Source organism: Aptenodytes forsteri, unplaced genomic scaffold (assembly GCF_000699145.1).
Source record: "Aptenodytes forsteri isolate BGI_AS27 unplaced genomic scaffold, ASM69914v1 Scaffold282, whole genome shotgun sequence".
Classification (NCBI taxonomy): Eukaryota; Metazoa; Chordata; class Aves; order Sphenisciformes; family Spheniscidae; genus Aptenodytes; species Aptenodytes forsteri.
Genome location: NW_008794089.1, coordinates 4,770,073 through 4,781,444, shown reverse-complemented (window position 1 = coordinate 4,781,444; position 11,372 = coordinate 4,770,073).

The following is an 11,372-nucleotide window of genomic DNA, read 5'->3' as shown; positions in this document are numbered from 1 at the left end:
CGCGGCACCGCGAGTGCGTGGGTGGGCGCTCGGTGGGGGGGGCGAGCCGGGCGGGGAGGCTGAGCGCGCCCCGGGCCGCTCGCCCGCACCCTAGTGCCCTGGTTTGGGGGCTCGCCGCCCTCCGGGCTCCCGCTCCTGGCCTTGGAGGGTTCCTGGTTCAGGGAGGGACCTTAAGGGGGCGAGGGGGCAAATCAGTCTGGCGGTGGCTCCGGCGAACTTCCTAATCGTTAAGGGCACCGTGCGATCCTGATCTTCCAGAGCGCGGCAAGAAAGTTCATAGGGAGCTGGAAATTCTGTTTTTCGGATCCAGTGTCGCCAAACACGGGTATACAGAGCGCTCTCTAAAACTGGGGTATCTGAGGAGGTGTGAAGGAGGGTACTGGGCAGAGCTGTCCCTGAGCAACAAATGTGTGATCGGATAAAGACAAAGAAATCGGTCTGTTGTGGCACCATGCGTATGTATTTGACATTAACAGGTATTCATGGTGATTCAGAAATGGTTATTAGCAGGCAGAAGAAAAGCAGTCTGTGCATAGATGCAGCAGGAATGGGATAATAAACTTGTATGTTGCTCAAGCTACTTACTTCTAACTTAGGAAGCACTATGCTTATTTTATTGGAGCTACAGAAAAGTTTTTTGGTTTTTTAACTATGGAGCTGGAAGTTCAGATTCTTGATCTCTCTTGAAAAAAGCTTGTAACAGTTTGAAAAAGGTTAATTGTTGCAGGATAGGTTCAGCTTTTGTTTAAGTCTAGTAACTGGAGTTTCAGCTATTATGAGTTTGGTTCTTACTAATACAGATTTCAGTGAAGAGTTTTACCGGCATTTTTAGTGTAATCTTCACTTCTAAATTGGGATTTCCTCGTAGATAGGTTCATCATTTTTAGGGGTTGGCACATTCAGATTCTTTATGTGATTTATCGAAATTGAAAGGTCATTCTTTGTTTGTCCCCAGTGTCTATATCAAATTGAGAGTCCGGGGAATGTTTATTTGTGGTAACAATAAAGCATCTTCAGAAGGGTGAGTATTACCTGTACATAGTGTACTATAACTACTCTCACTTTAGATTATTAAAATGTGAATATTTAAGATCTACAGAGTCTTTCAGAAAGCATGCTTCCAGTGTTTTAGGAGATACCACTCAAAACTTTGTGCGACTTGTCGAGTGTTTTTAACTTTGAGAGCTAGTGCTTTAGGGAGTACTGACTTTAAGATTGTTACATCAAAAATGTTACATTTCTTTTTTTTTTTTTGTGGTTTTTCTCTTTCCACCCCCACCCCCCCCCCAAAAAAAAAAAAAAAAAGAGGAAAAATACTTTTTTCTTTTTTTCTGTCTACATGAGGAATGAAAGTAACAATTAAAGTTAAACAACCTGTGGAGAAATCTGTCACAGTAAAATGTTCCATGAGATGCCAACAGCTATTTTAGTCTGGAACTTTGGAAGAATTCAAGATTCTAATTTAGGACAAAAATTGGGAAAAAAAATTAATTTTTTTCAGAGATTTTTTTAATATGTAATGTCACCCTGAAAAGTGACAGACACTGAAAATCCACATCGTCTTTGCTCAGTTTAAAATGAGCTAAAGCGGTAGTGTGTAAACTTAGACCAGAGACTTGAAATTCAAGCTCAATTTTTCTTTCTTCCTTGCTGTATTTTTTTCCTCTCTTGCTAGAATGGCCAACAAGCTGAAATATGGTGATTTTGCTGAAGATAGGCATTCAAATGGATTTTTGTTTGTTCTGTAACATTGCAACATTCATAGGTGAAATGTAAATATATTCCTGCACTTCTGCTTACCTGCAAAGAAACTTTGGCTTAGTGAGAAGGGAATTTTTGTAGTGCATTATTGAATGCACTAACTGTATTATATAGAGAGTGCAAGCTAACTGCCACTTTCTGTAAAGCAGTTTCTGTCAGAATAAGCTACATCTAGCATCTCATGCACTCCAACAAAGTTCCCAGAAAAGTTGGTGCACTCTAAAATTCCTTTTGAAATTAGTCAAAAAAAATCTGTTCTTGTCACCATTCACAAGAATATTCTGCTTCTTTAGCTCTATATATCATGTATACATTTTAATAAGTTCACAGCTATAATGTTAAAATTCAACAACAGTTTTAGATGACAGTACTATATTCATGTGACTGAACAGTGAGAGTTATTTTTAAAAATGGCTGCAATACTGACAGAAGGCATATTTAATAAAAGTTTGCTTTATGTTGTATTTGAGCAAAAGTGCTGTAGGAAACTTTGATGTCGGCTGTAATCTGAAAGTTCTGTAATTCTACGGTTAGCGCTTATAGATGCATCTTAGCTGACTTGAGGAGAAGTAGCTGTGAAACTTAAGAGGGAATAAAGTTTTGCCAAGCAGGGATGCTGAAAATCTCAGGAACAGGACCTGGGCTTTGCTAATCAAGGAAGTTTACTGAATCAAGTAGGTTGTCTTCACAGAATTACCTATCCAAGCAAAATTCAGTTTACCAGATTTAAAAAAAAAAAGTGGAGGAAATGGACTGCATAATGTAAATATAATTCTTAATGATTTGATGAGGTATTTGAATAATACTTACATTAGGAAACAAGACCCCTGCTAACAGAAGCTGTAGGACAGTATCGGGAGGTTTATTTTAATGTTAAAGCTGCTACCAACCTTCTGTTCATACTATCAGCAAGGTCCATGGAGAGCAGTGCTGGGGCTCATTGCAATGGTGTCTGATTGAAGACAGCATCTACGCTGTCTGTATCTATAAATTCATCTATACATACATGTATCTATAAATCTATCTATACATTTAGCATGTACATATGACTTGTACAACTGTTCTAAAATGGTTAAATCAATCTGTAAATGGATAAGTTACTCCAGTACTGACATAGTTTATGTGATAACTTCAGTTAAGTGGCTATGTCTGGGAGGACGAAAGGTGAGACAGAAAAACCTTGTATAAAATGGATGCAAAACAGGGAGAGGTGTTTCACAGGGGAATGACAAAAACGTTGGTTACAAGTTAGCAGAGTGCTTGGGTTTGTTTTTTAGCTCCAAGTATATGCCCAAGAGTTTTGTTGAACTAAAGATTAAAAGGAAAACAGTCTACAGAATTATTAAATAGGTATTCTATCTGTTCTCACAGAGCTCAGTTAAAGACTTCAGGATGATGCTGTGTATGTCTATTTATGGATGAGGTGAAACTAAAGAGTTTCTGAATTAAAAAGTTAAAGTGACACTAGTAAACTTGGGTAGAGGCAACTCTTAAGAAGAAGAGTGAAAAGTATAATTTGCATATAATACTGACAAATTAAGCTTCTTTCAAAAATAGTAAAAAAGAAAGGAATTCTTGAATATATAACTAATTATTTAACCACAGACTTGTAAATTGCTTGTCATGTAAAAAAATATTGGGAAAGAAGATGTCTATTAATGTCCCTGCTGTGTCCAGAAAAAATTGTAAATGAACACACTCCCCCAGATTAATGTGGGTCAGGCCCTTATTTTAGGAATCTTTTGGCTACCTGGCTGAAGTCTGCATATAGGATTTTTCAGTAATTGTGCCTATACTCAATTTGTGAAAAATACTGTTGTCTTGGAAAGATTTATAATGCATACTATGCTTCCTTTCTAATGGTAAAATCAGTAGTACTTTTAAGGTGAGAAGGGCATTTGGAAATCTAGATAGATACTGTGCATGTTCTGAATGCTGTGGATGAAAATAACAATGTAATGATGTGAGTGGATCAGTGCAGTATTGTCATTTGCTTGAAAATGTGATGTAGTACTTCCAAAGCTTCTAATTTGGATATATATGATTTCATTAACAAATAAGGTAAAACTGACACCTTACTGTGTGCAAATAAAGACTTCTTTGATATGCAATTGCAGAACAACTTCAGAATTTGCTATTAGTTTTCTTTTTTTTTATATATGCATATGCTGCCTGCTTAAATGATGCTGTACGTGTAATTATGCAAGCAAATTAGTACAAATTAGTAGTACAAAGTAGTCCACATCCTGGGATTTCTAAGATGTGAACTGAAAATAAATCTTTGCAGGAGGGTATGATTTCTTCATACTTTTAAATTATTTTTTAATCTAGAACCAGGCCTATTTCCCTTGTCGATTTTTGTTGTATCTGGCTCCTTCCCATTCTGCCTTTTACGTGGTTGGTTCAGTTTTTCCTGCCATGCATTCTCTTTTTCACAGCCTGCATGTTCATTTTAAATCTCAAAGCCATCAGATGTAATTCAAAGAAACAAAGTATTTGAAAGGAGGGAAACTCAAATCTTAACTCATATATATTTTTTTTTTGGGAAACTCAAATCTTAACTCATATATAATTTTTTTTTTTTTTTTAATGTGAGCTGGTTTACTTTCCATGTTTCTTAGCATGAGTGGGTCTGGCAAGCTTTATATTTTTGGTGTGTAGTTGCCTGATTTAATTTTTTACTAGTAAGATAAAAAATTCTAGAGCTGGAATTCAGTTTGCTGCTTCTGTCAGAAATCAGGCAGATGTGTGTTACAGATGCTTGATTTGCCTGCAAAACTATACCATGGCAAATGGATTAAAGTCATTAGGTTGTTATCGTCTCTTTTTTAATGATACAATTTATAATCAGGGACAGCATAAAATCTGTCATTTGTGATAACTGCTTCCAGCTATATGTCCACTAGTTTGTGCCATGTTTCTAGTGAGTATTTATTACTAATGTCTTTAGTGCAAAGTTAAATCCACTGTTTAACTATTGGAAGAAGAGATTGACATATGTTGTTTTATTCTTAAAATAGTTTAACCATTACTGGTGTTCAATCCATCATTGCTTTGAAACTGGGAAACATAATTGGTCCCAAAGCCTTACTATTTGTAATTCTCTTCCACAGCCTAAGGGAGCTGAGTTTTTCACTGGAGGGTAGTGGAGTTTTTTGGGTTGGTTTGTTTGTTTGTTGTTTTTTTGTTTTGGCTTGGTTTTTTACTTTGTTTTTAAGATAAACTGTTTCTCACTAATTTTCTCTATTAAATCAAGCTTCTGGAAAAGTAGTGTCTCTGTTTTTTCCCCTTTATAAGCAACGTTTAATCTAATGTGCTGATGGATTAATCCCCATATGCCTTATAGAATAGGGATGCCATACGTAAGACCCAGTTATTTTGAGAGCTTTAACATGAGAGTTGTGTAAATAACTCTTATGGTTGCTTTCATCATTTGAAGCTCATTTTGGAATTTTTCAGACAGTTGGCAAATACCACTTCAGCTCCAAAATTTGCCAGACTGTTCTACAATAAATTCTGCATACATGGAAGTGTCATGTCTTTCAAAGTTTAGGCTTTTTGCTTATGCAGGGAAAGAAGTATGGAATAGCTATTGAACCGCTTAATTGTTGTGTGGTAGGGTTTTTGCAGTATGGCGTGTAGGTTGCTTTTGTGTGTGTGGATTGAGCTGAAGGACCTGTGGCTATTTTAGAGTTTTTAGAGTAAAAAAGGTGTGTCCACAAAACAAGTTCGGGTAGAATAGTCACTGCACTTCAAATTCACACCCTAAATTATTTTGCCTGTGGAGACATGCCTTAAATGTTCCCAGCAAGTGTTACTTTTTCTGCCAGATTTATCTGGGATATCAAAAAGCTAAATTTTAAGAGATGGAGGTGTTAGGCAGCAGAAGTTATTTGGAATGTGTGTGGGAGTCATCTAACTCCTCTGGGGGTCTGTGAATGAACGTGAAGGGAGAAATTCGGAGGTACGCATTTGAACAACTCAAAGGTGAAGTTCAAGTTTTACGCATAAAACTTTTTACTTTCTCCTGACAAATAGCCAGGCTTGGTCTTATGTAAGAAATGTGGGATGGTTTTAATGGTGACTTGTAAAAAGCATAATCAAAATCGGGCTTGAAACTTCTTGTTGCTGTTCTTCTGTTTGGAATTTTAAAATGTTTTATTTTGTTTTTGATCCAAATAGTCTTACTCACGCATGCAAATATAGTTAAAAGTATTTATACATGCAGATATCCAAGTAGAAAGTAAATAGTTGCGTTACCTGCTGCACAGTGTTTTGCTGATGTTGCCCAAACTGAAGTGAGATGTCAGTTGATTTCAGTTAGTGCCAATTTTGGTTTGATCTTTAATATATAATACTTGGTTATGATCTCCCTGTTCTCTCTTTCCCCTTTCCCCCACCAAGTAGATGAGTACTTGTACTTGTTAGTTTTATTTCCAAAACAGTATTTTTCTAAAAGTATCAATTGTTGAAATGCTCTGGAAGAAAGCAATGATATAGGGAATTCAGAAAATTTTTCTTTGAAATGGTTACTCTTACTCCTTACATGGTATTCAGTAATTATTTCATGTCTGGTTTTGTTTCTGTAAATCCTGAAGCTGTAGGGATACATAGAAAGAACTTAATTTTTGAAGGGAAGAATACCTTTGAAAGTTGCAGGCTTGCATATACAGACTGATTGAACACTCTAGTGAGGATTTATCTTTTTCTTTTAAGGGCTGTCTGAAAACAAATTATACTACATTACTTTTTTTGTACTACTCTTGTATTGGTTTAAGGAAATGTATTGGAAATCTAATTGTATTGAAATCTTATTTTGTTATTAACAGACATAACTTTTTTATTTTTTTCTGCTGAAGAGAATGAAACTCTGAGAAGTATCCATACCATTGTTTCTTGACGAGTAAATGTTCTAAATGAAGGACTCCTACAAAATGAGATAATAAATCTAAAGACGGTGTACTACTAGGGAAAAAAGAAGTCATCAAACTGATGCCTTCCTCCTTCTTTATGGATGGTAGAAAATCTGAAATAAGTTTGTTTTCTGTAACAGTTCTGTTGTTGGATCTTACTCAGGTACTTCATGTTTAACCAACCTATAGTTAGTGCCAAAAACTTTTAAAATGATTGGAGGATTTTGTCAAGATCAGGTGAGTTCTTGCTTTTTTCTTTTTTCTTATTTAAATTTTTGAAGCAGATTGATTAAAATTATTTTAGATGTTAAGGACCATGGGCAATTTTGGCTATATTTTCTGAAGTATCTCTGCAAGGTCTGAGTAATTTATAAACTCTGAGTTGCTGAGTTTTTAACATGCTGGCAGATAGGGTAAGGGATGTTGAATACCTGGTAGTTGCTTTGCTTTGATCATTTTCTAACCCAGAAAAATAAAAAATTCCAATGTAAATTAAGATTCCTCATGTTTTTTCAGGAAGGAAAAGGGAGCGGAGGAACGTTTCCTTCTCTTTAATATCCAAGAGCTGCTTGATTCCTCATTCTTTCCTTTCTTTCCTCCTTGTCCTTGGTAAAGAGTTGGAGTTTCTAGTATCTGCCTGGTCAGTTTATAATGGTGGTAGAACCTCCTGAAAAGAATATTCAAGCAACACAGTGTTAAATTATCTATGTGAATGAACTGTTAGGGGAGAAGGCAAGAAATAAAATACTGTGGGAGGCTTTTTTTTTTTTTTTTTTTTAAAATCAGATGGCGAGCATGATTGAAGAAAATGTGAGTTCTGTGAGCCCTAGAGTTGACTAGTTTCCTTCCTGCCTTGTGTGTCAGTAACTGAACTGCTCTGATTTACTGAGGTGAACATTTCAAATAATAAGTGGTATGAGTTTCAGTATGAATTGAGCACATGTAGAAATTGATCTGCAGGCTTAGGTGTTTAGTACTCTCACAAGTAGGGGGGGGGGGACAGAGTGGCTGGGTGCTCACTTTTCTTGAGTCAGTAAGGTATTTTCAGCCAGAGGGCTTCCTTGCATCTGTCAGTGTCTGGCTGCAAAAATGCTCATGCTGTCAGGAGGGAAATGATAGCAGAGGTGCAGGAACAAGTGGTAGGTAAAAGTTCTTTTTGTAGCAATGCCAGCATGAAGTAGGGGTGATGGTTGAAAGTCAAAGCCGTCTGGTCTTCCATACAGTTTTTGTCTGGTATGTTTGGGCAGTAATGAGAAACTGTGTTTGAAGAGGTTCATTTAACTGTTAAAAACAGACTGGAAACAATAATTGATGAAGGAAGGTAGATGTTGTGATCAAGGCAAGCAGAAGTCAGGAGTTAAGTGTGGGGAGGGAAAACAGGGACTCCTACCAAATCTGGGAATTGGACTGAAGGTTAGAATTCCTAATATCTAAGATAGGAGCATTCCCTAGCAACATCTAGGGGTACGATGCAGGTGTGTAGCTAATGTAAAGTAGTGCATGTAATTATGTTGCATACTGGAGCAGAGAGCAGGTATGGCAGTGAGTCTTCTGAATTGTGGTTAGCTGCAATGGCATTGCTTGGGTAGGGGTCTGCTGGTATCTGTTGATACATCAGAGTCTGCAGCCCTAAGCGGTGTTTCTCCCTAGTAAGTGTTTTTGTTCTTCATTACTTCCCTGATTTTTTTATTTTTTATAAAATGTGCGTTCACACTGCAGCTTTTCATAATGCCAGGGCACTTGCAGTCCTTCGTGAATCTGTTGCAGAAAACATACATAACTTAGTTATCTGTAAGCCATGTCACATTTGATTTATGTTTGCCATTTGCATCAGAAGTTGCTGTAGAGGACATATGCAGAAGGATGCATCAGCCTTGTTATCATAGGAAAGCTAAAAATCAGCCATTTAGAGGAAATTCTGGTTACACTGATTAGCTCAGATACAAGGTATTGTCTATGTTATAATAACTTAGTAATCACTCCAACTAGTTTTAGTTTGGGGAATAATACTGCAAATAAAAATGTAGCCATTACAGTTAGTAAGTTAGTTTGGTAGTAGTACTATTACGAATAAGTAGTTTGATTGGATTAAGTATGTCATGAAACTGCACTCTCAGTTCACTGATAGCCTTTCATACAGCTGTAAGAGAAAAGGGTGTGTACAGTTATTTTGTTTATGACAGACATCTTGATCAAGGTAGCATGTGATGACCAAGGGTGAATTTGCCACAAAATGGTGATTTTTTTTTTTTAAGCCTCTTTTGAAAGAAGCTGAAATTCTTACTCAAAAGATACAGAAAAGCATCTCAGTAATCTTGAATATCCTGAACTATCAATTGGGAGCTATTAATTTCAGGAGCTGCTGGGTGCCCTGGTTTTGGCCCAGCCGAAACCAGGACACTGGGATAGTAACAAGGCCCAAAACATGTTGTGCTTGGGAAGAAATAATTGAGGAGGCACATCGTTTGAGTTGTGGGGAAGCAGGTCATAGAGTAGTTACTTATTGTGAACATGCGTACTGCTTGACTTGCTTATTGATATATTCTAGAATGTGTTTAAGTCTGCTTAATGAAAAGAAGTGAAATTGAAGTCTGGGGGGAAAAAAACAAAACCCAGAAAACAACCAACCATTTAATGTTCCAGGGTAGAGATCAGGCTCCTGATGTTAAGTACACCAAGTGCAAGGTAAAGCTGTAGTCACTTATATGACAGAAAGTAAAAGGTCTGAAAAGAGTGACACTTCAAAGGCACAAAGGTTGGGCTACAAGAGAAGCAGAACCCTATTAGGATAAGAAGACAACTAATTTGAAAAAACAGCCCTTTTATGTTTTTTTTATTTTAAACATAATGGTAAGTTTATGGAGAGTATGTAGCACTCTAGTTAGACTACATTCTTTAATTAGTGAAGAGCTTTCTGATCTGTCTTTTTTTAATTATGATTTCTAAGAGGTAGAACTGAAGGCTCCAACTGTACTGTTAAGCAGAGAAGGCCTCTTTCAAATGAACAAACACACTGGATAGTAGTGGGAAGGAGTGTGTGAACTAACTAGTTGATGGAGTTGTTAAAGGAGACTGTAACATAACAAATGTTTCTACTGATTAGAACAATCAGTGATTACACACCAAACTAAAGAGTTCAGTCTGATTAAGCTCTTAAGCATTTTAATTCACAAATTATTGTTCCCTTAATAGTAGTGTAGTTTTCCAAATTGTACCTGTAGCTGATTGAAATACCAAGAATTTTAGAATGCAGTAGTGATTGTTTTCATCTTCTGAAATATTAAACTGGAATTTAAAAGGCGAGCAAACTCCATAGTGTCAGCTTTAAAATCAGTGTGGTCCTTGGTTTTGAGATGGCAGGCCCAGTTCAGAGTTGTATTGACTCATAGAATAGTTTAGGTTGGCATGTACATCTAGAGGTCATCTGATCCAGTCTCCCGCTCAGGCAAGGCCAACACTGAAATTGTCTTTTCTAGACCACTTTTAAAATGTTTTAGAGAATGGAGATTCTAGCACCTCTTTGCTTAATGCATTCCTATGCTGGACCGCACTCACTGTGAAGAATTTCCTCCCTATATTGAAATGAAATCCCTTGCTGAGTCTTGTCTGTTGCCTCTTGTACTTTGATTTAGCATACATTAGCATGTCTCAGTAGAAGGGCTAGGATAGTGCTCAACTTCTGTGATCGTCCGGGTTTAGCTCCAATTTGTGTAAGGAAGCGCACTGTTCAGGGAATTTAATTCTTTTATGTGCTGGTTGAAATTCTTGAAGTGACTCGTCCAATTTTGATAAGGCTGAGAAACAGGCAAAAACATGACACGTATTTTAAAGAGTCTGTTTAGGAGTTTGGGAGCCTACATGTAGTATTCTTAAATAATTTTGTTAAGAATAAAAAGAACATGCCTTGAAGCCTTGAACTTGTACTAATAATAGGAAATGGAAGATAACCATTGTTAACCAGTGATTTGAATATATGCAGTTGTTGTGAATGGCTGTAGTGGGATGTATGAGGCAAAACTGAATTGAACAAACCTACACTAGCTTTTCGTTTGTTACAGACATATTCTATATTTGTCTTGCACTGGCAACTGATGTAGACAAGTTACAGATGGTTGCTGCTGTTGTTTTGCCACTCACTAAATCTTTTCCGAGCAATCTTTAGTTGATCTAGAGATAGCAGGAAACATGCTTCTTGAAAGCTACTCGTGCAGAAGTAGTTTGCCACATTAACTGCTTTGATTGTGCAAAGTCTTGTAAAGAAAAAAAAATTACACAGTGTGAATAGTATGTTTTACATGGTACAGAAGATAAGTGTTCTAGTCTAAGGCCAGTGGATGATATGCTCTAACGGTTTGCTGACATTGGCAGGGAAAGGCTTTGCTCCTTTCCCTTTACCCTGGTTGCATGGTTCCTCTTCTTCCCTGCCAGTTTGGGTGCTTATCAGGCCAGCATGAGTAATTTTGATCCAGTTAGGAAACTCTGCTTCTTTTAAGCACAGAAAAGATCAGATCTGATCTGATGTAACTGATCACCTCAATCAAATTTATCATATTTGCCATGTAAATTCTATCTGAGATGCTGAAGTAGTGTAGACAATGAGAAAAGGAAACGTATGCCATTAGGATCCTACTTCCTTTCCCAGTCCTAGTTGAGAAGTACCATTAGGATGTATTTGTCATCGGCTTCCACAAGCAAATA